A 25,899-nucleotide genomic window follows, 5' to 3' on the forward strand; every position below is an offset into this window, starting at 1 on the left:
GTGTAGCAATGCACAGCTCAAACCACATAGTCAAGTTTGCTGATGACACGACCGTGGTGGGTTTAATCAGCAAGAACGACGAGTCAGCCTACAGAGAGGAGGTGCAACGATTAACAGCCTGGTGTGGAGCAAACAACCTGTCTCTGAACGTTGACAAAACTAAAGAGATGGTTGTGGACTTCAGGAGAGCACAGGGTGACCATTCTCCATTGATCATCGATGGATCCTCAGTGGAGATAGTCAAGAGCACCAAATTCCTTGGTGTTCATCTGGCGGACAACCTCACCTGGTCAGTCAACACCAGCTCCATCACCAAGAAGGCCCAGCAGCGTCTCTACTTCCTGAGAAGGCTGAGGAAAGCCCATCTCCCTCCCCCCATCCTGACCATGTTCTACAGAGGGACCATTGAGAGCATCCTGAGCAGCTGCATCACTGCCTGGTTTGGGAACTGCACCGTCGCGGATCGCAAGACCCTATAGAGGATAGTGAGGACAGCTGAGAAGATCATCGGAGTCTCTCTGCCCTCTATCATGCACATTTACACCACACGCTGCATCCGCAAAGCCAACAGCATTGTGGACGACCGCACACACCCATCACACACACTCTTCACACTCCTGCCATCAGGAAAGAGGTTCCGAAGCATTCGGGCCACCACATCCAGACTATGCAACAGTTTTTTCCCACAAGCCATCAGGCTCCTCAACACACAGAACTGAAATAGAACTTAAACACACTGCAAACCGAACTCAGCACATTCTCATCACTCACTACTCATCTCATTCCACCACCACTTATTTATTATTTATTTACTTTTATCATTCTACATTTACTGCACTACACTGTTTACCTGCTGTTTTTTTTTGCACATTCCAATGCAATTGCACTTTTTTTACATGCTGGACATTTAAATGCACAATACCGTTTACATGCTGCTCTTTTTTTTAACACCCCTAGCACACTTAACTGAACTGTACTGTACTGTAAAATAGTATACAGTAGGTTTACTGGTCGGCACCGTCTTGGGTCTTGTGTCTTGTGTCCTGTCCTGTGTTACTTGTGTTGTCTGTCTACACTGTACGTCTGTACTGTTTTTTCGTCTGCACTGTTTGCACTTGGTTGCACTCGATGCACTTTATTATAACTTGTGTTGTTTGTAGCACCTTGGTTCTTGGAGGAACGTTATCTCGTTTCAACTGTGTACTGTGAACAACTGTGTATAGTAGAAATGACAATAAAAGCCACTTGACTTGACTAGGGGGTCAGGGTGCAACATACAAAGATAAATTAGCATGTTCCCTCTCCGATCCCCAAACCAAAATCCAGGATCGAGATGTTCCAACAGAATGATATTTATTTTAAACGAAAGAAAGTGTCAAACAAAACATGACACTACAACTCAGGGCGAACCAAGGCCAACATAATAAACAAAATAAGCCATTTCCCACAGAAAGTGCTAGCTAGCCTGATAGAAATAAACAAACCAAAAGACAGTCGCTAACCCTAACTCCCTAATGTGAAAACAAGAGAAAACAATCAAAAGAAAATGGCAGTCCACCCCTACAGATTTAATACTATTTACAAAATATACAATTTATAAACAAAACCACGGCACAAAACCTAACAATTCAAAAATGCTAAATAAGGTTTGGAAACCAAGAACAGCAAACAGGTGCTGATGCCAGAAAGAGCCTCGCTAGCTGTTGGGAACCGTACTTTTAAAACTCCAGGAAGTGTAGGATGGACCAATCAGCTTCCTGTACTTCCCCCAAATCCGGCCAATCAGGCAGGGCACCTATAAGAACAACAAAATAAAAACAACACATCTGGCCAGGACCGTAACATGGTCTACTAGTAATGAAGCACGATGGTTGACAAACCAATAAAGTAGCAAAACAGCAATGAAAGAACAAAATTTGATGAAAATATAGAACAATTTCTATGAATAAATAGGCAGTAACACCAGCTTGTGCTGCCCGTAAACCCAAGCAAAAAAGCTTACAGCACCTGGTATTCCCAGGCGGTCTTCCTACCAAGTACTAACCAGGCCCGGCTCTATTTGGCTGCCTAGATCGGACGAGATCGGGCGCTTAGAGAGCGGTGTGGCCGTAAGCTGCATTTGACATCATCAACAGCTCTTAAAAACGCTGGAGAAGCAGAATTCATGACACTTGCTAAGAAGAAGATAAATGTGGCAAAGTACAAAGTACTATAACTGTACTGGTCTGTTACGGCCCTGTCTAGGGGGTCAGGGTGCAACATACAAAGATAAATTAGCATGTTCCCTCTCCGATCCCCAAACCAAAATCCAGGATCGAGATGTTCCAACAGAATGATATTTATTTTAAACGAAAGAAAGTGTCAAACAAAACATGACACTACAACTCAGGGCGAACCAAGGCCAACATAATAAACAAAATAAGCCATTTCCCACAGAAAGTGCTAGCTAGCCTGATAGAAATAAACAAACCAAAAGACAGTCGCTAACCCTAACTCCCTAATGTGAAAACAGTCCAAAGAAAATGGCAGTTCACCCCTACAGATTTAATACTATTTACAAAATATACAATTTATAAACAAAACCACGGCACAAAACCTAACAATTCTAAAATGCTAAATAAGGTTTGGAAACCAAGAACAGCAAACAGGTGCTGATGCCAGAAAGAGCCTCGCTAGCTGTTGGGAACCGTACTTTTAAAACTCCAGGAAGTGTAGGATGGACCAATCAGCTTCCTGTACTTCCCCCAAATCCGGCCAATCAGGCAGGGCACCTATAAGAACAACAAAATAAAAACAACACATATGGCCAGGACCGTAACATGGTCTACTAGTAATGAAGCACGATGGTTGACAAACCAATAAAGTAGCAAAACAGCAATGAAAGAACAAAATTTGATGAAAATATAGAACAATTTCTATGAATAAATAGGCAGTAACACCAGCTTGTGCTGCCCGTAAACCCAAGCAAAAAAGCTTACAGCACCTGGTATTCCCAGGCGGTCTTCCTACCAAGTACTAACCAGGCCCGGCTCTATTTGGCTGCCGAGATCGGACGAGATCGGGCGCTTAGAGAGCGGTGTGGCCGTAAGCTGCATTTGACATCATCAACAGCTCTTAAAAACGCTGGAGAAGCAGAATGCATGACACTTGCTAAGAAGAAGATAAATGTGGCAAAGTACAAAGTACTATAACTGTACTGGTCTGTTACGCCCCTGTCTAGGGGGTCAGGGTGCAACATACAAAGATAAATTAGCATGTTCCCTCTCCGATCCCCAAACCAAAATCCAGGATCGAGATGTTCCAACAGAATAATATTTATTTTAAACGAAAGAAAGTGTCAAACAAAACATGACACTACAACTCAGGGCGAACCAAGGCCAACATAATAAACAAAATAAGCCATTTCCCACAGAAAGTGCTAGCTAGCCTGATAGAAATAAACAAACCAAAAGACAGTCGCTAACCCTAACTCCCTAATGTGAAAACAGTCCAAAGAAAATGGCAGTTCACCCCTACAGATTTAATACTATTTACAAAATATACAATTTATAAACAAAATCACGGCACAAAACCTAACAATTCAAAAATGCTAAATAAGGTTTGGAAACCAAGAACAGCAAACAGGTGCTGATGCCAGAAAGAGCCTCGCTAGCTGTTGGGAACTGTACTTTTAAAACTCCAGGAAGTGTAGGATGGACCAATCAGCTTCCTGTACTGCCCCCCAATCCGGCCAATCAGGCAGGGCACCTATAAGAACAAGAAAATAAAAACAACACATATGGCCAGGACCGTAACATGGTCTACTAGTAATGAAGCACGATGGTTGGCAAACCAATAAAGTAGCAAAACAGCAATGAAAGAACAAAATTTGATGAAAATATAGAACAATTTCTATGAATAAATAGGCAGTAACACCAGCTTGTGCTGCCCGTAAACCCAAGCAAAAAAGCTTACAGCACCTGGTATTCCCAGGCGGTCTTCCTACCAAGTACTAACCAGGCCCGGCTCTATTTGGCTGCCGAGATCGGACGAGATCGGGCGCTTAGAGAGCGGTGTGGCCGTTAGCTGCATTTGACATCATCAACAGCTCTTAAAAACGCTAGAGAAGCAGAATGCATGACACTTGCTAAGAAGAAGATAAATGTGGCAAAGTACAAAGTACTATAACTGTACTGGTCTGTTACGCCCCTGTCTAGGGGGTCAGGGTGAAACATACAAAGATAAATTAGCATGTTCCCTCTCCGATCCCCAAACCAAAATCCAGGATCGAGATGTTCCAACAGAATGATATTTATTTTAAACGAAAGAAAGTGTCAAACAAAACATGACACTACAACTCAGGGCGAACCAAGGCCAACATAATAAACAAAATAAGCCATTTCCCACAGAAAGTGCTAGCTAGCCTGATAGAAATAAACAAACCAAAAGACAGTCGCTAACCCTAACTCCCTAATGTGAAAACAGTCCAAAGAAAATGGCAGTTCACCCCTACAGATTTAATACTATTTACAAAATATACAATTTATAAACAAAACCACGGCACAAAACCTAACAATTCAAAAATGCTAAATAAGGTTTGGAAACCAAGAACAGCAAACAGGTGCTGATGCCAGAAAGAGCCTCGCTAGCTGTTGGGAACCGTACTTTTAAAACTCCAGGAAGTGTAGGATGGACCAATCAGCTTCCTGTACTGCCCCCCAATCCGGCCAATCAGGCAGGGCACCTATAAGAACAAGAAAATAAAAACAACACATATGGCCAGGACCGTAACATGGTCTACTAGTAATGAAGCACGATGGTTGGCAAACCAATAAAGTAGCAAAACAGCAATGAAAGAACAAAATTTGATGAAAATATAGTACAATTTCTATGAATAAATAGGCAGTAACACCAGCTTGTGCTGCCCGTAAACCCAAGAAAAGAAGCTTACAGCACGTGGTATTCCCAGGCGGTCTTCCTACCAAGTACTAACAAGGCCCGGCCCTATTTGGCTGCCGAGATCGGACGGGATCGGGCGCTTAGAGAGCGGTGTGGCCGTAAGCTGCATTTGACATCATCAACAGCTCTTAAAAACGCTGGAGAAGCAGAATGCATGACACTTGGTAAGAAGAAGATAAATGTGGCAAAGTACAAAGTACTATAACTGTACTGGTCTGTTACGCCCCTGTCTAGGGGGTCAGGGTGCAACATACAAAGATAAATTAGCATGTTCCCTCTCCGATCCCCAAACCAAAATCCAGGATCGAGATGTTCCAACAGAATGATATTTATTTTAAACGAAAGAAAGTGTCAAACAAAACATGACACTACAACTCAGGGCGAACCAAGGCCAACATAATAAACAAAATAAGCCATTTCCCACAGAAAGTGCTAGCTAGCCTGATAGAAATAAACAAACCAAAAGACAGTCGCTAACCCTAACTCCCTAATGTGAAAACAAGAGAAAACAATCAAAAGAAAATGGCAGTCCACCCCTACAGATTTAATACTATTTACAAAATATACAATTTATAAACAAAACCACGGCACAAAACCTAACAATTCTAAAATGCTAAATAAGGTTTGGAAACCAAGAACAGCAAACAGGTGCTGATGCCAGAAAGAGCCTCGCTAGCTGTTGGGAACCGTACTTTTAAAACTCCAGGAAGTGTAGGATGGACCAATCAGCTTCCTGTACTTCCCCCAAATCCGGCCAATCAGGAAGGGCACCTATAAGAACAAGAAAATAAAAACAACACATATGGCCAGGACCGTAACATGGTCTACTAGTAATAAAGCACGATGGTTGACAAACCAATAAAGTAGCAAAACAGCAATGAAAGAACAAAATTTGATGAAAATATAGAACAATTTCTATGAATAAATAGGCAGTAAAACCAGCTTGTGCTGCCCGTAAACCCAAGCAAAAAAGCTTACAGCACCTGGTATTCCCAGGCGGTCTTCCTACCAAGTACTAACCAGGCCCGGCTCTATTTGGCTGCCGAGATCGGACGAGATCGGGCGCTTAGAGAGCGGTGTGGCCGTAAGCTGCATTTGACATCATCAACAGCTCTTAAAAACGCTGGAGAAGCAGAATGCATGACACTTGCTAAGAAGAAGATAAATGTGGCAAAGTACAAAGTACTATAACTGTACTGGTCTGTTACGCCCCTGTCTAGGCTGTGGAACAAGATGGCGGCGCGGCAGTAGCTCGCAGCGGCCTCTCCGGATCCAACAAATGGTGTTTTTGCCGTATTTAGCCAGACCCTTTACAGTACATGGACACCACAGTCAGCTGTGTTCATGTTTACGACCGCCAGACATTGCTGCGGCACAGGGTTCATACATACAATAATCTGCACGAGGAAGTAATTGGTAACCTTCGCGACCTCGGCTTGCTACGACCCCAGCGACAAATACCAGGCCCCCAGCCCTCGGTGTCACCTGACGCCGGTGGCCAGGTGAGGGGACGTCGGAAGCGCTGCTCGAGGAAGCGGAAGCGCGGCAAGCGGGCGGGTGTCCGTGCTAGGCTAAATGCTAACCCTAGCCGGCCGGCTCTACCGTCCATTCTCCTCTCCAACGTCTGCTCCCTGGACAATAAACTAGACTACATCCGACTCCAGCGGACCACGCGGCGAGAATTCAGAGACTGCTGCATCTTTGTTTTCACGGAGACGTGGCTCAGTGACAGAGTTCCGGAAGCCGCCATCCAGCTAGACGGGCTAACCGTGTTTCGCGCCGACAGAAACGCTGCTCTGTGCGGTAAGACTCGCGGTGGTGGCGTGTGTGTTTACATCAACACGGAGTGGTGCAAGAACTCTGTGCTTGTCTCACGTTTCTGCTCATCGCTAGTGGAGTTTGTGACTGTTAGATGCAGACCGTTCTATTTACCACGGGAATTCACCACTGTTTTCATTGTCGGAGTGTACATTCCCCCCAGCGCTAATGCTAAGGAGGCACTGTGTGAACTCTACGGTGCTATTAGCGACCTGCAGAACGCTCACCCCGACGGACTGTTTATTATTGCCGGAGATTTCAACCATGCGAATCTCAGGACTGTGCTCCCTAAACTTCATCAGCATGTGGACTTTGCAACGAGAGGAGGGAACACGCTGGAACTTGTTTACACAAACATCCCCGGCGCGTATCGTGCGGAGCCCCGCCCCCATCTCGGCTACTCAGACCACATCTCGGTTATGCTAATTCCAGCATACAGACCGCTCGTCAGACGCTCTAAACCGGTTCTGAAACAGGTGAAAACCTGGCCAGCAGGAGCTACTTCTGCTCTTCAAGACTGTTTTGAGTGCACTGACTGGGACATGTTTAGGGAGGCCGCAACCAACGGCGATTCCATCAACTTGGAGGAATACACGTCAACAGTAACCAGCTACATCAGCAAGTGCGTTGACGATGTGACCATCTCCAAGACCATCACTACACGCTCCAACAGGAAGCCGTGGATAAATGCCAATGTGTGTGCGCTGCTGAAACAAAGAGACGCTGCCTTCAGAACAGGGGACAAGACGGCCTTGAGAACAGCAAGGGCCAAACTGTCCCGTGCCATTAGAGAGGCAAAGCGCGCACACTCAAAGAAAATCCACGACCACTTCGAAGACAGCGGAGACACCCGGCGCATGTGGCAGGGCATCCAGGCGATCACGAACTACAAGACAACTTCACCTGATTGTGACCGCGACGCCTCCCTCCCAGATGCGCTGAACCACTTCTACGCCCGGTTTGAGGCACAGAACAACGTGAAGGCGAGGAAGTCCACTCCACCTCCCAGTGACCAGGTGCTCTGTCTAACCACAGCTGAAGTGAGGAAAACTCTATGCAGAGTTAACCCACGGAAGTCTGCTGGACCAGACAACATTCCTGGCAGAGTGCTCAGGGAGTGCGCAGAACAGCTAGCGGATGTCTTCACAGACATCTTCAACATCTCCCTGAGCAGCAACGTTGTTCCTACGTGCCTCAAGGCAACGACCATCGTGCCTGTGCCTAAGAAGTCTACTGTCTCCTGCCTCAATGACTACCGTCCCGTCGCGCTCACACCCATCGTGATGAAGTGCTTCGAGAGGCTCGTCATGAGGCACATTAAGACCCAACTCCCAACCTCCCTGGACCCCATGCAGTTTGCGTATCGTCCAAATCGTTCCACGGACGATGCCATCTCCACGACCCTCCATCTGGCCCTCACCCACCTGGACAGTAAGGACTCATACGTACGAATGCTGTTCATTGACTTCAGCTCAGCATTCAACACAATCATCCCTCAGCACCTGACTGAGAAATTGAGCATACTGGGCCTGAACACCTCCCTCTGCAACTGGATTCTGGACTTCCTGACTGGGAGACCCCAGTCAGTCCGGATCGGGAACAACATCTCCAGCACCACCACACTGAGCACTGGAGCCCCTCAGGGCTGTGTGCTCAGCCCTCTGCTGTTCACTCTGCTGACGCACGACTGTGTAGCAATGCACAGCTCAAACCACATAGTCAAGTTTGCTGATGACACGACCGTGGTGGGTTTAATCAGCAAGAACGACGAGTCAGCCTACAGAGAGGAGGTGCAACGATTAACAGCCTGGTGTGGAGCAAACAACCTGTCTCTGAACGTTGACAAAACTAAAGAGATGGTTGTGGACTTCAGGAGAGCACAGGGTGACCATTCTCCATTGATCATCGATGGATCCTCAGTGGAGATAGTCAAGAGCACCAAATTCCTTGGTGTTCATCTGGCGGACAACCTCACCTGGTCAGTCAACACCAGCTCCATCACCAAGAAGGCCCAGCAGCGTCTCTACTTCCTGAGAAGGCTGAGGAAAGCCCATCTCCCTCCCCCCATCCTGACCATGTTCTACAGAGGGACCATTGAGAGCATCCTGAGCAGCTGCATCACTGCCTGGTTTGGGAACTGCACCGTCGCGGATCGCAAGACCCTATAGAGGATAGTGAGGACAGCTGAGAAGATCATCGGAGTCTCTCTGCCCTCTATCATGCACATTTACACCACACGCTGCATCCGCAAAGCCAACAGCATTGTGGACGACCGCACACACCCATCACACACACTCTTCACACTCCTGCCATCAGGAAAGAGGTTCCGAAGCATTCGGGCCACCACATCCAGACTATGCAACAGTTTTTTCCCACAAGCCATCAGGCTCCTCAACACACAGAACTGAAATAGAACTTAAACACACTGCAAACCGAACTCAGCACATTCTCATCACTCACTACTCATCTCATTCCACCACCACTTATTTATTATTTATTTACTTTTATCATTCTACATTTACTGCACTACACTGTTTACCTGCTGTTTTTTTTTGCACATTCCAATGCAATTGCACTTTTTTTACATGCTGGACATTTAAATGCACAATACCGTTTACATGCTGCTCTTTTTTTTAACACCCCTAGCACACTTAACTGAACTGTACTGTACTGTAAAATAGTATACAGTAGGTTTACTGGTCGGCACCGTCTTGGGTCTTGTGTCTTGTGTCCTGTCCTGTGTTACTTGTGTTGTCTGTCTACACTGTACGTCTGTACTGTTTTTTCGTCTGCACTGTTTGCACTTGGTTGCACTCGATGCACTTTATTATAACTTGTGTTGTTTGTAGCACCTTGGTTCTTGGAGGAACGTTATCTCGTTTCAACTGTGTACTGTGAACAACTGTGTATAGTAGAAATGACAATAAAAGCCACTTGACTTGACTAGGGGGTCAGGGTGCAACATACAAAGATAAATTAGCATGTTCCCTCTCCGATCCCCAAACCAAAATCCAGGATCGAGATGTTCCAACAGAATGATATTTATTTTAAACGAAAGAAAGTGTCAAACAAAACATGACACTACAACTCAGGGCGAACCAAGGCCAACATAATAAACAAAATAAGCCATTTCCCACAGAAAGTGCTAGCTAGCCTGATAGAAATAAACAAACCAAAAGACAGTCGCTAACCCTAACTCCCTAATGTGTAAACAAGAGAAAACAATCAAAAGAAAATGGCAGTCCACCCCTACAGATTTAATACTATTTACAAAATATACAATTTATAAACAAAACCACGGCACAAAACCTAACAATTCAAAAATGCTAAATAAGGTTTGGAAACCAAGAACAGCAAACAGGTGCTGATGCCAGAAAGAGCCTCGCTAGCTGTTGGGAACCGTACTTTTAAAACTCCAGGAAGTGTAGGATGGACCAATCAGCTTCCTGTACTTCCCCCAAATCCGGCCAATCAGGCAGGGCACCTATAAGAACAACAAAATAAAAACAACACATATGGCCAGGACCGTAACATGGTCTACTAGTAATGAAGCACGATGGTTGGCAAACCAATAAAGTAGCAAAACAGCAATGTAAGAACAAAATTTGATGAAAATATAGAACAATTTCTATGAATAAATAGGCAGTAACACCAGCTTGTGCTGCCCGTAAACCCAAGCAAAAAAGCTTACAGCACCTGGTATTCCCAGGTGGTCTTCTTACCAAGTACTAACCAGGCCCGGCTCTATTTGGCTGCCGAGATCGGACGAGATCGGGCGCTTAGAGAGCGGTGTGGCCGTAAGCTGCATTTGACATCATCAACAGCTCTTAAAAACGCTGGAGAAGCAGAATGCATGACACTTGCTAAGAAGAAGATAAATGTGGCAAAGTACAAAGTACTATAACTGTACTGGTCTGTTACGCCCCTGTCTAGGGGGTCAGGGTGCAACATACAAAGATAAATTAGCATGTTCCCTCTCCGATCCCCAAACCAAAATCCAGGATCGAGATGTTCCAACAGAATGATATTTATTTTAAACGAAAGAAAGTGTCAAACAAAACATGACACTACAACTCAGGGCGAACCAAGGCCAACATAATAAACAAAATAAGCCATTTCCCACAGAAAGTGCTAGCTAGCCTGATAGAAATAAACAAACCAAAAGACAGTCGCTAACCCTAACTCCCTAATGTGAAAACAGTCCAAAGAAAATGGCAGTTCACCCCTACAGATTTAATACTATTTACAAAATATGCAATTTATAAACGAAACCACGGCACAAAACCTAACAATTCAAAAATGCTAAATAAGGTTTGGAAACCAAGAACAGCAAACAGGTGCTGATGCCAGAAAGAGCCTCGCTAGCTGTTGGGAACCGTACTTTTAAAACTCCAGGAAGTGTAGGATGGACCAATCAGCTTCCTGTACTTCCCCCAAATCCGGCCAATCAGGCAGGGCACCTATAAGAACAACAAAATAAAAACAACACATATGGCCAGGACCGTAAAATGGTCTACTAGTAATGAAGCACGATGGTTGACAAACCAATAAAGTAGCAAAACAGCAATGAAAGAACAAAATTTGATGAAAATATAGAACAATTTCTATGAATAAATAGGCAGTAACACCAGCTTGTGCTGCCCGTAAACCCAAGCAAAGAAGCTTACAGCACGTGGTATTCCCAGGCGGTCTTCCTACCAAGTACTAACAAGGCCCGGCACTATTTGGCTGCCGAGATCGGACGGGATCGGGCGCTTAGAGAGCAGTGTGGCCGTAAGCTGCATTTGACATCATCAACAGCTCTTAAAAACGCTGGAGAAGCAGAATGCATGACACTTGCTAAGAAGAAGATAAATGTGGCAAAGTACAAAGTACTATAACTGTACTGGTCTGTTACGCCCCTGTCTAGGCTGTGGAACAAGATGGCGGCGCGGCAGTAGCTCGCAGCGCCCTCTCCGGATCCAACAAATGGTGTTTTTGCCGTATTTAGCCAGACCCTTTACAGTACATGGACACCACAGTCAGCTGTGTTCATGTTTACGACCGCCAGACATTGCTGCGGCACAGGGTTCATACATACAATAATCTGCACGAGGAAGTAATTGGTAACCTTCGCGACCTCGGCTTGCTACGACCCCAGCGACAAATACCAGGCCCCCAGCCCTCGGTGTCACCTGACGCCGGTGGCCAGGTGAGGGGACGTCGGAAGCGCTGCTCGAGGAAGCGGAAGCGCGGCAAGCGGGCGGGTGTCCGTGCTAGGCTAAATGCTAACCCTAGCCGGCCGGCTCTACCGTCCATTCTCCTCTCCAACGTCTGCTCCCTGGACAATAAACTAGACTAAATCCGACTCCAGCGGACCACGCGGCGAGAATTCAGAGACTGCTGCATCTTTGTTTTCACGGAGACGTGGCTCAGTGACAGAGTTCCGGAAGCCGCCATCCAGCTAGACGGGCTAACCGTGTTTCGCGCCGACAGAAACGCTGCTCTGTGCGGTAAGACTCGCGGTGGTGGCGTGTGTGTTTACATCAACACGGAGTGGTGCAAGAACTCTGTGCTTGTCTCACGTTTCTGCTCATCGCTAGTGGAGTTTGTGACTGTTAGATGCAGACCGTTCTATTTACCACGGGAATTCACCACTGTTTTCATTGTCGGAGTGTACATTCCCCCCAGCGCTAATGCTAAGGAGGCACTGTGTGAACTCTACGGTGCTATTAGCGACCTGCAGAACGCTCACCCCGACGGACTGTTTATTATTGCCGGAGATTTCAACCATGCGAATCTCAGGACTGTGCTCCCTAAACTTCATCAGCATGTGGACTTTGCAACGAGAGGAGGGAACACGCTGGATCTTGTTTACACAAACATCCCCGGCGCGTATCGTGCGGAGCCCCGCCCCCATCTCGGCTACTCAGACCACATCTCGGTTATGCTAATTCCAGCATACAGACCGCTCGTCAGACGCTCTAAACCGGTTCTGAAACAGGTGAAAACCTGGCCAGCAGGAGCTACTTCTGCTCTTCAAGACTGTTTTGAGTGCACTGACTGGGACATGTTTAGGGAGGCCGCAACCAACGGCGATTCCATCAACTTGGAGGAATACACGTCAACAGTAACCAGCTACATCAGCAAGTGCGTTGACGATGTGACCATCTCCAAGACCATCACTACACGCTCCAACAGGAAGCCGTGGATAAATGCCAATGTGTGTGCGCTGCTGAAACAAAGAGACGCTGCCTTCAGAACAGGGGACAAGACGGCCTTGAGAACAGCAAGGGCCAAACTGTCCCGTGCCATTAGAGAGGCAAAGCGCGCACACTCAAAAAAAAATCCACGACCACTTCGAAGACAGCGGAGACACCCGGCGCATGTGGCAGGGCATCCAGGCGATCACGAACTACAAGACAACTTCACCTGATTGTGACCGCGACGCCTCCCTCCCAGATGCGCTGAACCACTTCTACGCCCGGTTTGAGGCACAGAACAACGTGAAGGCGAGGAAGTCCACTCCACCTCCCAGTGACCAGGTGCTCTGTCTAACCACAGCTGAAGTGAGGAAAACTCTATGCAGAGTTAACCCACGGAAGTCTGCTGGACCAGACAACATTCCTGGCAGAGTGCTCAGGGAGTGCGCAGAACAGCTAGCGGATGTCTTCACAGACATCTTCAACATCTCCCTGAGCAGCAACGTTGTTCCTACGTGCCTCAAGGCAACGACCATCGTGCCTGTGCCTAAGAAGTCTACTGTCTCCTGCCTCAATGACTACCGTCCCGTCGCGCTCACACCCATCGTGATGAAGTGCTTCGAGAGGCTCGTCATGAGGCACATTAAGACCCAACTCCCAACCTCCCTGGACCCCATGCAGTTTGCGTATCGTCCAAATCGTTCCACGGACGATGCCATCTCCACGACCCTCCATCTGGCCCTCACCCACCTGGACAGTAAGGACTCATACGTACGAATGCTGTTCATTGACTTCAGCTCAGCATTCAACACAATCATCCCTCAGCACCTGACTGAGAAATTGAGCATACTGGGCCTGAACACCTCCCTCTGCAACTGGATTCTGGACTTCCTGACTGGGAGACCCCAGTCAGTCCGGATCGGGAACAACATCTCCAGCACCACCACACTGAGCACTGGAGCCCCTCAGGGCTGTGTGCTCAGCCCTCTGCTGTTCACTCTGCTGACGCACGACTGTGTAGCAATGCACAGCTCAAACCACATAGTCAAGTTTGCTGATGACACGACCGTGGTGGGTTTAATCAGCAAGAACGACGAGTCAGCCTACAGAGAGGAGGTGCAACGATTAACAGCCTGGTGTGGAGCAAACAACCTGTCTCTGAACGTTGACAAAACTAAAGAGATGGTTGTGGACTTCAGGAGAGCACAGGGTGACCATTCTCCATTGATCATCGATGGATCCTCAGTGGAGATAGTCAAGAGCACCAAATTCCTTGGTGTTCATCTGGCGGACAACCTCACCTGGTCAGTCAACACCAGCTCCATCACCAAGAAGGCCCAGCAGCATCTCTACTTCCTGAGAAGGCTGAGGAAAGCCCATCTCCCTCCCCCCATCCTGACCATGTTCTACAGAGGGACCATTGAGAGCATCCTGAGCAGCTGCATCACTGCCTGGTTTGGAAACTGCACCGTCGCGGATCGCAAGACCCTACAGAGGATAGTGAGGACAGCTGAGAAGATCATCGGAGTCTCTCTGCCCTCTATCATGCACATTTACACCACACGCTGCATCCGCAAAGCCAACAGCATTGTGGACGACCGCACACACCCATCACACACACTCTTCACACTCCTGCCATCAGGAAAGAGGTTCCGAAGCATTCGGGCCACCACATCCAGACTATGCAACAGTTTTTTCCCACAAGCCATCAGGCTCCTCAACACACAGAACTGAAATAGAACTTAAACACACTGCAAACCGAACTCAGCACATTCTCATCACTCACTACTCATCTCATTCCACCACCACTTATTTATTATTTATTTACTTTTATCATTCTACATTTACTGCACTACACTGTTTACCTGCTGTTTTTTTTTGCACATTCCAATGCAATTGCACTTTTTTTACATGCTGGACATTTAAATGCACAATACCGTTTACATGCTGCTCTTTTTTTTAACACCCCTAGCACACTTAACTGAACTGTACTGTACTGTAAAATAGTATACAGTAGGTTTACTGGTCGGCACCGTCTTGGGTCTTGTGTCTTGTGTCCTGTCCTGTGTTACTTGTGTTGTCTGTCTACACTGTACGTCTGTACTGTTTTTTCGTCTGCACTGTTTGCACTTGGTTGCACTCGATGCACTTTATTATAACTTGTGTTGTTTGTAGCACCTTGGTTCTTGGAGGAACGTTATCTCGTTTCAACTGTGTACTGTGAACAACTGTGTATAGTAGAAATGACAATAAAAGCCACTTGACTTGACTAGGGGGTCAGGGTGCAACATACAAAGATAAATTAGCATGTTCCCTCTCCGATCCCCAAACCAAAATCCAGGATCGAGATGTTCCAACAGAATGATATTTATTTTAAACGAAAGAAAGTGTCAAACAAAACATGACACTACAACTCAGGGCGAACCAAGGCCAACATAATAAACAAAATAAGCCATTTCCCACAGAAAGTGCTAGCTAGCCTGATAGAAATAAACAAACCAAAAGACAGTCGCTAACCCTAACTCCCTAATGTGTAAACAAGAGAAAACAATCAAAAGAAAATGGCAGTCCACCCCTACAGATTTAATACTATTTACAAAATATACAATTTATAAACAAAACCACGGCACAAAACCTAACAATTCAAAAATGCTAAATAAGGTTTGGAAACCAAGAACAGCAAACAGGTGCTGATGCCAGAAAGAGCCTCGCTAGCTGTTGGGAACCGTACTTTTAAAACTCCAGGAAGTGTAGGATGGACCAATCAGCTTCCTGTACTTCCCCCAAATCCGGCCAATCAGGCAGGGCACCTATAAGAACAACAAAATAAAAACAACACATCTGGCCAGGACCGTAACATGGTCTACTAGTAATGAAGCACGATGGTTGACAAACCAATAAAGTAGCAAAACAGCAATGAAAGAACAAAATTTGATGAAAATATAGAACAATTTCTATGAATAAATAGGCAGTAACACCAGCTTGTGCTGCCCGTAAACCCAAGCAAAAAAGCTTACAGCACCTGGTATTCCCAGGCGGTCTTCCTACCAAGTACTAACCAGGCCCGGCTCTATTTGGCTGCCTAGATCGGACGAGATCGGGCGCTTAGAGAGCGGTGTGGCCGTAAGCTGCATTTGACATCATCAACAGCTCTTAAAAACGCTGGAGAAGCAGAATTCATGACACTTGCTAAGAAGAAGATAAATGTGGCAAAGTACAAAGTACTATAACTGTACTGGTCTGTTACGGCCCTGTCTAGGGGGTCAGGGTGCAACATACAAAGATAAATTAGCATGTTCCCTCTCCGATCCCCAAACCAAAATCCAGGATCGAGATGTTCCAACAGAATGATATTTATTTTAAACGAAAGAAAGTGTCAAACAAAACATGACACTACAACTCAGGGCGAACCAAGGCCAACATAATAAACAAAATAAGCCATTTCCCACAGAAAGTGCTAGCTAGCCTGATAGAAATAAACAAACCAAAAGACAGTCGCTAACCCTAACTCCCTAATGTGAAAACAGTCCAAAAAAAATGGCAGTTCACCCCTACAGATTTAATACTATTTACAAAATATACAATTTATAAACAAAACCACGGCACAAAACCTAACAATTCTAAAATGCTAAATAAGGTTTGGAAACCAAGAACAGCAAACAGGTGCTGATGCCAGAAAGAGCCTCGCTAGCTGTTGGGAACCGTACTTTTAAAACTCCAGGAAGTGTAGGATGGACCAATCAGCTTCCTGTACTTCCCCCAAATCCGGCCAATCAGGCAGGGCACCTATAAGAACAACAAAATAAAAACAACACATATGGCCAGGACCGTAACATGGTCTACTAGTAATGAAGCACGATGGTTGACAAACCAATAAAGTAGCAAAACAGCAATGAAAGAACAAAATTTGATGAAAATATAGAACAATTTCTATGAATAAATAGGCAGTAACACCAGCTTGTGCTGCCCGTAAACCCAAGCAAAAAAGCTTACAGCACCTGGTATTCCCAGGCGGTCTTCCTACCAAGTACTAACCAGGCCCGGCTCTATTTGGCTGCCGAGATCGGACGAGATCGGGCGCTTAGAGAGCGGTGTGGCCGTAAGCTGCATTTGACATCATCAACAGCTCTTAAAAACGCTGGAGAAGCAGAATGCATGACACTTGCTAAGAAGAAGATAAATGTGGCAAAGTACAAAGTACTATAACTGTACTGGTCTGTTACGCCCCTGTCTAGGGGGTCAGGGTGCAACATACAAAGATAAATTAGCATGTTCCCTCTCCGATCCCCAAACCAAAATCCAGGATCGAGATGTTCCAACAGAATGATATTTATTTTAAACGAAAGAAAGTGTCAAACAAAACATGACACTACAACTCAGGGCGAACCAAGGCCAACATAATAAACAAAATAAGCCATTTCCCACAGAAAGTGCTAGCTAGCCTGATAGAAATAAACAAACCAAAAGACAGTCGCTAACCCTAACTCCCTAATGTGAAAACAGTCCAAAGAAAATGGCAGTTCACCCCTACAGATTTAATACTATTTACAAAATATACAATTTATAAACAAAACCACGGCACAAAACCTAACAATTCAAAAATGCTAAATAAGGTTTGGAAACCAAGAACAGCAAACAGGTGCTGATGCCAGAAAGAGCCTCGCTAGCTGTTGGGAACTGTACTTTTAAAACTCCAGGAAGTGTAGGATGGACCAATCAGCTTCCTGTACTGCCCCCCAATCCGGCCAATCAGGCAGGGCACCTATAAGAACAAGAAAATAAAAACAACACATATGGCCAGGACCGTAACATGGTCTACTAGTAATGAAGCACGATGGTTGGCAAACCAATAAAGTAGCAAAACAGCAATGAAAGAACAAAATTTGATGAAAATATAGAACAATTTCTATGAATAAATAGGCAGTAACACCAGCTTGTGCTGCCCGTAAACCCAAGCAAAAAAGCTTACAGCACCTGGTATTCCCAGGCGGTCTTCCTACCAAGTACTAACCAGGCCCGGCTCTATTTGGCTGCCGAGATCGGACGAGATCGGGCGCTTAGAGAGCGGTGTGGCCGTTAGCTGCATTTGACATCATCAACAGCTCTTAAAAACGCTAGAGAAGCAGAATGCATGACACTTGCTAAGAAGAAGATAAATGTGGCAAAGTACAAAGTACTATAACTGTACTGGTCTGTTACGCCCCTGTCTAGGGGGTCAGGGTGAAACATACAAAGATAAATTAGCATGTTCCCTCTCCGATCCCCAAACCAAAATCCAGGATCGAGATGTTCCAACAAAATGATATTTATTTTAAACGAAAGAAAGTGTCAAACAAAACATGACACTACAACTCAGGGCGAACCAAGGCCAACATAATAAACAAAATAAGCCATTTCCCACAGAAAGTGCTAGCTAGCCTGATAGAAATAAACAAACCAAAAGACAGTCGCTAACCCTAACTCCCTAATGTGAAAACAGTCCAAAGAAAATGGCAGTTCACCCCTACAGATTTAATACTATTTACAAAATATACAATTTATAAACAAAACCACGGCACAAAACCTAACAATTCAAAAATGCTAAATAAGGTTTGGAAACCAAGAACAGCAAACAGGTGCTGATGCCAGAAAGAGCCTCGCTAGCTGTTGGGAACTGTACTTTTAAAACTCCAGGAAGTGTAGGATGGACCAATCAGCTTCCTGTACTGCCCCCCAATCCGGCCAATCAGGCAGGGCACCTATAAGAACAAGAAAATAAAAACAACACATATGGCCAGGACCGTAACATGGTCTACTAGTAATGAAGCACGATGGTTGGCAAACCAATAAAGTAGCAAAACAGCAATGAAAGAACAAAATTTGATAAAAATATAGTACAATTTCTATGAATAAATAGGCAGTAACACCAGCTTGTGCTGCCCGTAAACCCAAGAAAAGAAGCTTACAGCACGTGGTATTCCCAGGCGGTCTTCCTACCAAGTACTAACAAGGCCCGGCCCTATTTGGCTGCCGAGATCGGACGGGATCGGGCGCTTAGAGAGCGGTGTGGCCGTAAGCTGCATTTGACATCATCAACAGCTCTTAAAAACGCTGGAGAAGCAGAATGCATGACACTTGGTAAGAAGAAGATAAATGTGGCAAAGTACAAAGTACTATAACTGTACTGGTCTGTTACGCCCCTGTCTAGGGGGTCAGGGTGCAACATACAAAGATAAATTAGCATGTTCCCTCTCCGATCCCCAAACCAAAATCCAGGATCGAGATGTTCCAACAGAATGATATTTATTTTAAACGAAAGAAAGTGTCAAACAAAACATGACACTACAACTCAGGGCGAACCAAGGCCAACATAATAAACAAAATAAGCCATTTCCCACAGAAAGTGCTAGCTAGCCTGATAGAAATAAACAAACCAAAAGACAGTCGCTAACCCTAACTCCCTAATGTGAAAACAAGAGAAAACAATCAAAAGAAAATGGCAGTCCACCCCTACAGATTTAATACTATTTACAAAATATACAATTTATAAACAAAACCACGGCACAAAACCTAACAATTCAAAAATGCTAAATAAGGTTTGGAAACCAAGAACAGCAAACAGGTGCTGCTGCCAGAAAGAGCCTCGCTAGCTGTTGGGAACCGTACTTTTAAAACTCCAGGAAGTGTAGGATGGACCAATCAGCTTCCTGTACTTCCCCCAAATCCGGCCAATCAAGAAGGGCACCTATAAGAACAAGAAAATAAAAACAACACATATGGCCAGGACCGTAACATGGTCTACTAGTAATAAAGCACGATGGTTGACAAACCAATAAAGTAGCAAAACAGCAATGAAAGAACAAAATTTGATGAAAATATAGAACAATTTCTATGAATAAATAGGCAGTAACACCAGCTTGTGCTGCCCGTAAACCCAAGCAAAAAAGCTTACAGCACCTGGTATTCCCAGGTGGTCTTCTTACCAAGTACTAACCAGGCCCGGCTCTATTTGGCTGCCGAGATCGGACGAGATCGGGCGCTTAGAGAGCGGTGTGGCCGTAAGCTGCATTTGACATCATCAACAGCTCTTAAAAACGCTGGAGAAGCAGAATGCATGACACTTGCTAAGAAGAAGATAAATGTGGCAAAGTACAAAGTACTATAACTGTACTGGTCTGTTACGCCCCTGTCTAGGGGGTCAGGGTGCAACATACAAAGATAAATTAGCATGTTCCCTCTCCGATCCCCAAACCAAAATCCAGGATCGAGATGTTCCAACAGAATGATATTTATTTTAAACGAAAGAAAGTGTCAAACAAAACATGACACTACAACTCAGGGCGAACCAAGGCCAACATAATAAACAAAATAAGCCATTTCCCACAGAAAGTGCTAGCTAGCCTGATAGAAATAAACAAACCAAAAGACAGTCGCTAACCCTAACTCCCTAATGTGAAAACAGTCCAAAGAAAATGGCAGTTCACCCCTACAGATTTAATACTATTTACAAAATATACAATTTATAAACAAAACCACGGCACAAAACCTAACAATTCAAAAATGCTAAATAAGGTTTGGAAACCAAGAACAGCAAACAGGTGCTGATGCCAGAAAGAGCCTCGCTAGCTGTTGGGAACCGTACTTTTAAAACTCCAGGAAGTGTAGGATGGACCAATCAGCTTCCTGTACTGCCCCCCAATCCGGCCAATCAGGCAGGGCACCTATAAGAACAAGAAAATAAAAACAACACATATGGCCAGGACCGTAACATGGTCTACTAGTAATGAAGCACGATGGTTGGCAAACCAATAAAGTAGCAAAACAGCAATGAAAGAACAAAATTTGATGAAAATATAGAACAATTTCTATGAATAAATAGGCAGTAACACCAGCTTGTGCTGCCCGTAAACCCAAGCAAAAAAGCTTACAGCACCTGGTATTCCCAGGCGGTCTTCCTACCAAGTACTAACCAGGCCCGGCTCTATTTGGCTGCCGAGATCGGACGAGATCGGGCGCTTAGAGAGCGGTGTGGCCGTAAGCTGCATTTGACATCATCAACAGCTCTTAAAAACGCTAGAGAAGCAGAATGCATGACACTTGCTAAGAAGAAGATAAATGTGGCAAAGTACAAAGTACTATAACTGTACTGGTCTGTTACGCCCCTGTCTAGGGGGTCAGGGTGAAACATACAAAGATAAATTAGCATGTTCCCTCTCCGATCCCCAAACCAAACTCCAGGATCGAGATGTTCCAACAGAATGATATTTATTTTAAACGAAAGAAAGTGTCAAACAAAACATGACACTACAACTCAGGGCGAACCAAGGCCAACATAATAAACAAAATAAGCCATTTCCCACAGAAAGTGCTAGCTAGCCTGATAGAAATAAACAAACCAAAAGACAGTCGCTAACCCTAACTCCCTAATGTGAAAACAGTCCAAAGAAAATGGCAGTTCACCCCTACAGATTTAATACTATTTACAAAATATACAATTTATAAACAAAACCACGGCACAAAACCTAACAATTCAAAAATGCTAAATAAGGTTTGGAAACCAAGAACAGCAAACAGGTGCTGATGCCAGAAAGAGCCTCGCTAGCTGTTGGGAACCGTACTTTTAAAACTCCAGGAAGTGTAGGATGGACCAATCAGCTTCCTGTACTGCCCCCCAATCCGGCCAATCAGGCAGGGCACCTATAAGAACAAGAAAATAAAAACAACACATATGGCCAGGACCGTAACATGGTCTACTAGTAATGAAGCACGATGGTTGGCAAACCAATAAAGTAGCAAAACAGCAATGAAAGAACAAAATTTGATGAAAATATAGTACAATTTCTATGAATAAATAGGCAGTAACACCAGCTTGTGCTGCCCGTAAACCCAAGCAAAGAAGCTTACAGCACGTGGTATTCCCAGGCGGTCTTCCTACCAAGTACTAACAAGGCCCGGCCCTATTTGGCTGCCGAGATCGGACGGGATCGGGCGCTTAGAGAGCGGTGTGGCCGTAAGCTGCATTTGACATCATCAACAGCTCTTAAAAACGCTGGAGAAGCAGAATGCATGACACTTGCTAAGAAGAAGATAAATGTGGCAAAGTACAAAGTACTATAACTGTACTGGTCTGTTACGCCCCTGTCTAGGGGGTCAGGGTGCAACATACAAAGATAAATTAGCATGTTCCCTCTCCGATCCCCAAACCAAAATCCAGGATCGAGATGTTCCAACAGAATGATATTTATTTTAAACGAAAGAAAGTGTCAAACAAAACATGACACTACAACTCAGGGCGAACCAAGGCCAACATAATAAACAAAATAAGCCATTTCCCACAGAAAGTGCTAGCTAGCCTGATAGAAATAAACAAACCAAAAGACAGTCGCTAACCCTAACTCCCTAATGTGAAAACAGTCCAAAGAAAATGGCAGTTCACCCCTACAGATTTAATACTATTTACAAAATATACAATTTATAAACAAAACCACGGCACAAAACCTAACAATTCAAAAATGCTAAATAAGGTTTGGAAAGCAAGAACAGCAAACAGGTGCTGATGCCAGAAAGAGCCTCGCTAGCTGTTGGGAACCGTACTTTTAAAACTCCAGGAAGTGTAGGATGGACCAATCAGCTTCCTGTACTGCCCCCCAATCCGGCCAATCAGGCAGGGCACCTATAAGAACAAGAAAATAAAAACAACACATATGGCCAGGACCGTAACATGGTCTACTAGTAATGAAGCACGATGGTTGGCAAACCAATAAAGTAGCAAAACAGCAATGAAAGAACAAAATTTGATGAAAATATAGAACAATTTCTATGAATAAATAGGCAGTAACACCAGCTTGTGCTGCCCGTAAACTCAAGCAAAAAAGCTTACAGCACCTGGTATTCCCAGGTGGTCTTCCTACCAAGTACTAACAAGGCCCGGCCCTATTTGGCTGCCGAGATCGGACGGGATCGGGCGCTTAGAGAGCAGTGTGGCCGTAAGCTGCATTTGACATCATCAACAGCTCTTAAAAACGCTGGAGAAGCAGAATGCATGACACTTGCTAAGAAGAAGATAAATGTGGCAAAGTACAAAGTACTATAACTGTACTGGTCTGTTAGGCCCCTGTCTAGGGGGTCAGGGTGCAACATACAAAGATAAATTAGCATGTTCCCTCTCCGATCCCCAAACCAAAATCCAGGATCGAGATGTTCCAACAGAATGATATTTATTTTAAACGAAAGAAAGTGTCAAACAAAACATGACACTACAACTCAGGGCGAACCAAGGCCAACATAATAAACAAAATAAGCCATTTCCCACAGAAAGTGCTAGCTAGCCTGATAGAAATAAACAAACCAAAAGACAGTCGCTAACCCTAACTCCCTAATGTGAAAAACGTTCCAAAGAAAATGGCAGTTCACCCCTACAGATTTAATACTATTTACAAAATATACAATTTATAAACAAAACCACGGCACAAAACCTAACAATTCAAAAATGCTAAATAAGGTTTGGAAACCAAGAACAGCAAACAGGTGCTGATGCCAGAAAGAGCCTCGCTAGCTGTTGGGAACCGTACTTTTAAAACTCCAGGAAGTGTAGGATGGACCAATCAGCTTCCTGTACTGCCCCCCAATCCGGCCAATCAGGCAGGGCACTTATAAGAACAAGAAAATAAAAACAACACATATGGCCAGGACCGTAACATGGTCTACTAGTAATGAAGCACGATGGTTGGCAAACCAATAAAGTAGCAAAACAGCAATGAAAGAACAAAATTTGATGAAAATATAGTACAATTTCTATGAATAAATAGGCAGTAACACCAGCTTGTGCTGCCCGTAAACCCAAGCAAAGAAGCTTACAGCACGTGGTATTCCCAGGCGGTCTTCCTACCAAGTACTAACAAGGCCCGGCCCTATTTGGCTGCCGAGATCGGACGGGATCGGGCGCTTAGAGAGCGGTGTGGCCGTAAGCTGCATTTGACATCATCAACAGCTCTTAAAAACGCTGGAGAAGCAGAATGCATGACACTTGCTAAGAAGAAGATAAATGTGGCAAAGTACAAAGTACTATAACTGTACTGGTCTGTTACGCCCCTGTCTAGGGGGTCAGGGTGCAACATACAAAGATAAATTAGCATGTTCCCTCTCCGATCCCCAAACCAAAATCCAGGATCGAGATGTTCCAACAGAATGATATTTATTTTAAACGAAAGAAAGTGTCAAACAAAACATGACACTACAACTCAGGGCGAACCAAGGCCAACATAATAAACAAAATAAGCCATTTCCCACAGAAAGTGCTAGCTAGCCTGATAGAAATAAACAAACCAAAAGACAGTCGCTAACCCTAACTCCCTAATGTGAAAACAGTCCAAAGAAAATGGCAGTTCACCCCTACAGATTTAATACTATTTACAAAATATACAATTTATAAACAAAACCACGGCACAAAACCTAACAATTCAAAAATGCTAAATAAGGTTTGGAAAGCAAGAACAGCAAACAGGTGCTGATGCCAGAAAGAGCCTCGCTAGCTGTTGGGAACCGTACTTTTAAAACTCCAGGAAGTGTAGGATGGACCAATCAGCTTCCTGTACTGCCCCCCAATCCGGCCAATCAGGCAGGGCACCTATAAGAACAAGAAAATAAAAACAACACATATGGCCAGGACCGTAACATGGTCTACTAGTAATGAAGCACGATGGTTGGCAAACCAATAAAGTAGCAAAACAGCAATGAAAGAACAAAATTTGATGAAAATATAGAACAATTTCTATGAATAAATAGGCAGTAACACCAGCTTGTGCTGCCCGTAAACCCAAGCAAAGAAGCTTACAGCACGTGGTATTCCCAGGCGGTCTTCCTACCAAGTACTAACAAGGCCCGGCCCTATTTGGCTGCCGAGATCGGACGGGATCGGGCGCTTAGAGAGCAGTGTGGCCGTAAGCTGCATTTGACATCATCAACAGCTCTTAAAAACGCTGGAGAAGCAGAATGCATGACACTTGCTAAGAAGAAGATAAATGTGGCAAAGTACAAAGTACTATAACTGTACTGGTCTGTTACGCCCCTGTCTAGGCTGTGGAACAAGATGGCGGCGCGGCAGTAGCTCGCAGCGGCCTCTCCGGATCCAACAAATGGTGTTTTTGCCGTATTTAGCCAGACCCTTTACAGTACATGGACACCACAGTCAGCTGTGTTCATGTTTACGACCGCCAGACATTGCTGCGGCACAGGGTTCATACATACAATAATCTGCACGAGGAAGTAATTGGTAACCTTCGCGACCTCGGCTTGCTACGACCCCAGCGACAAATACCAGGCCCCCAGCCCTCGGTGTCACCTGACGCCGGTGGCCAGGTGAGGGGACGTCGGAAGCGCTGCTCGAGGAAGCGGAAGCGCGGCAAGCGGGCGGGTGTCCGTGCTAGGCTAAATGCTAACCCTAGCCGGCCGGCTCTACCGTCCATTCTCCTCTCCAACGTCTGCTCCCTGGACAATAAACTAGACTAAATCCGACTCCAGCGGACCACGCGGCGAGAATTCAGAGACTGCTGCATCTTTGTTTTCACGGAGACGTGGCTCAGTGACAGAGTTCCGGAAGCCGCCATCCAGCTAGACGGGCTAACCGTGTTTCGCGCCGACAGAAACGCTGCTCTGTGCGGTAAGACTCGCGGTGGTGGCGTGTGTGTTTACATCAACACGGAGTGGTGCAAGAACTCTGTGCTTGTCTCACGTTTCTGCTCATCGCTAGTGGAGTTTGTGACTGTTAGATGCAGACCGTTCTATTTACCACGGGAATTCACCACTGTTTTCATTGTCGGAGTGTACATTCCCCCCAGCGCTAATGCTAAGGAGGCACTGTGTGAACTCTACGGTGCTATTAGCGACCTGCAGAACGCTCACCCCGACGGACTGTTTATTATTGCCGGAGATTTCAACCATGCGAATCTCAGGACTGTGCTCCCTAAACTTCATCAGCATGTGG

The 25,899-nt window shown here is 45.2% G+C and overlaps 17 pseudogenes; all 17 read right to left on the reverse strand.

The window, feature by feature from the left end:
• Positions 1–1,995: 1,995 nt before the first annotated feature.
• Positions 1,996–2,114, reverse strand: LOC137111430 (5S ribosomal RNA; annotated as a pseudogene).
• An 857-nt stretch (positions 2,115–2,971) lies between these two features.
• LOC137111785 (5S ribosomal RNA) lies at positions 2,972–3,090 on the reverse strand (annotated as a pseudogene).
• An 857-nt stretch (positions 3,091–3,947) lies between these two features.
• LOC137112106 (5S ribosomal RNA) lies at positions 3,948–4,066 on the reverse strand (annotated as a pseudogene).
• Positions 4,067–4,923: 857 nt separating this feature from the next.
• LOC137111533 (5S ribosomal RNA) lies at positions 4,924–5,042 on the reverse strand (annotated as a pseudogene).
• An 867-nt stretch (positions 5,043–5,909) lies between these two features.
• On the reverse strand, positions 5,910–6,028 carry LOC137111788 (5S ribosomal RNA; annotated as a pseudogene).
• A 4,412-nt stretch (positions 6,029–10,440) lies between these two features.
• On the reverse strand, positions 10,441–10,559 carry LOC137112162 (5S ribosomal RNA; annotated as a pseudogene).
• Positions 10,560–11,416: 857 nt separating this feature from the next.
• LOC137111655 (5S ribosomal RNA) lies at positions 11,417–11,535 on the reverse strand (annotated as a pseudogene).
• Positions 11,536–15,948: 4,413 nt separating this feature from the next.
• LOC137111431 (5S ribosomal RNA) lies at positions 15,949–16,067 on the reverse strand (annotated as a pseudogene).
• Positions 16,068–16,924: 857 nt separating this feature from the next.
• On the reverse strand, positions 16,925–17,043 carry LOC137111789 (5S ribosomal RNA; annotated as a pseudogene).
• An 857-nt stretch (positions 17,044–17,900) lies between these two features.
• On the reverse strand, positions 17,901–18,019 carry LOC137112107 (5S ribosomal RNA; annotated as a pseudogene).
• An 857-nt stretch (positions 18,020–18,876) lies between these two features.
• On the reverse strand, positions 18,877–18,995 carry LOC137111534 (5S ribosomal RNA; annotated as a pseudogene).
• Positions 18,996–19,862: 867 nt separating this feature from the next.
• On the reverse strand, positions 19,863–19,981 carry LOC137112163 (5S ribosomal RNA; annotated as a pseudogene).
• An 857-nt stretch (positions 19,982–20,838) lies between these two features.
• LOC137111790 (5S ribosomal RNA) lies at positions 20,839–20,957 on the reverse strand (annotated as a pseudogene).
• Positions 20,958–21,814: 857 nt separating this feature from the next.
• LOC137111535 (5S ribosomal RNA) lies at positions 21,815–21,933 on the reverse strand (annotated as a pseudogene).
• Positions 21,934–22,790: 857 nt separating this feature from the next.
• Positions 22,791–22,909, reverse strand: LOC137111455 (5S ribosomal RNA; annotated as a pseudogene).
• An 858-nt stretch (positions 22,910–23,767) lies between these two features.
• Positions 23,768–23,886, reverse strand: LOC137111536 (5S ribosomal RNA; annotated as a pseudogene).
• Positions 23,887–24,743: 857 nt separating this feature from the next.
• On the reverse strand, positions 24,744–24,862 carry LOC137111613 (5S ribosomal RNA; annotated as a pseudogene).
• Between the last annotated feature and the right edge of the window lie 1,037 nt (positions 24,863–25,899).

This window comes from Channa argus, unplaced genomic scaffold (genome assembly GCF_033026475.1).
Source record: "Channa argus isolate prfri unplaced genomic scaffold, Channa argus male v1.0 Contig011, whole genome shotgun sequence".
Taxonomy (NCBI): domain Eukaryota; kingdom Metazoa; phylum Chordata; class Actinopteri; order Anabantiformes; family Channidae; genus Channa; species Channa argus.